We start from the raw sequence: 1,377 nt of genomic DNA on the forward strand, positions 1-1,377 counted from the left end.
TTTGTGTGTGTGTGTGTGTGTGTGTGGTACGCGGGCCTCTCACTGTTGTGGCCTTTCCCGTTGCGGAGCACAGGCTCCGGACGCGCAGGCTCAGCGGCCATGGCTCACAGGCCCAGCCGCTCTGCGGCATGTGGGATCTTCCCAGACCGGGGCACGAACCCGTGTCCCCTGCATCGGCAGGCGGACTCTCAACCACTGCGCCACCAGGGAAGCCCTCTGTATTTTTTTTATGAGAGTAGATGAAAGGGAAATAGATTTTTACAAATCTTTATGCCCTCTCCCTAAAAAATTGGATTTGATATTTATTTCAGGTAAATTATAATTGTCCATTCATTCCAAGATATAGTTACTTTATGTTCTCTATTATATTTCCTTTAAAAAATAGACATTTAAAATAAAATGTCTCACACAAATTATATTTAGCTGAGCTCACTCTCCCTTTTGATTTGAATAATACCATGATTCTTGTAAGCCCAACTCTTCCCTTAAATGAAATTTACTGTCACTAGGGTATGGTATGTTTTCATGGGCTCCCCTCTATTTTTTTTCCTTTTTCAACTAAAATATTTTCTCAGACCTCCTTCTCTATAATGTTACCAAGATTCTTTGAAGTATTATCTGATTTCAGAACTAAGGCTTAATCACTCCTCTTCAGGAGACTTAAAATAACTCTTATCCTTCTAATTTAGTACTTCAGTCCACCATGTACCCACTTCTGTCCCCTTGACCCAGCACGGTTCTGAAAAACACAAGGCAAAATTTCTGCAATTCAGCTGTTGATCTGAACACACAGAGCCTACCTGCTTGAATTGGGAAAAAAAAAAAAAAGCTAACATTTATTGAGTGGTTTTAATGTCCCAGGCATTGTTCTAAATGCTCCATGGGCATTCCTCACTTAATCTTCACAATAACCTAGAGGAGACAGGCCATATTATTATCACGCCCATTTTCCAGATGAGGAAGGTAAGGCACAAAGAAGTCATTGAACTTCTTATAAGGTCACAGGACACGTCAGTAGAACCAGGATTCTAATTCAGTCAGTCTGACTTGAGAGTTCACATTTTTGTCCACTATGCCATGTTCATAGAGTGGTCTTACAACCTGTTTTGAAAGCTATATTCAAGGCTGTGTGTGGAGTGGAAAGAACACAGCACTAACTAAGGCCTGAAGATGGGCTCTCAATGCAATTTTGTCACAAATTAGTTGTGCAAACTTGGGCAAGCTGATCTCTCTGGAAAAAGCTAGGCAGAAATTTATTACATTAAGTCCTTTTATAAGCACCTTATTTATTTTAAATAAATATTATGGGCTTCCCTGGTGGCGCAGTGGTTGCGCGTCCGCCTGCCGATGCAGGGGAACCGGGTTCGCACCCCGGTC

The sequence above is a fragment of the Physeter macrocephalus genome, chromosome 2 (genome assembly GCF_002837175.3).
Source record: "Physeter macrocephalus isolate SW-GA chromosome 2, ASM283717v5, whole genome shotgun sequence".
Lineage (NCBI taxonomy): Eukaryota > Metazoa > Chordata > Mammalia > Artiodactyla > Physeteridae > Physeter > Physeter macrocephalus.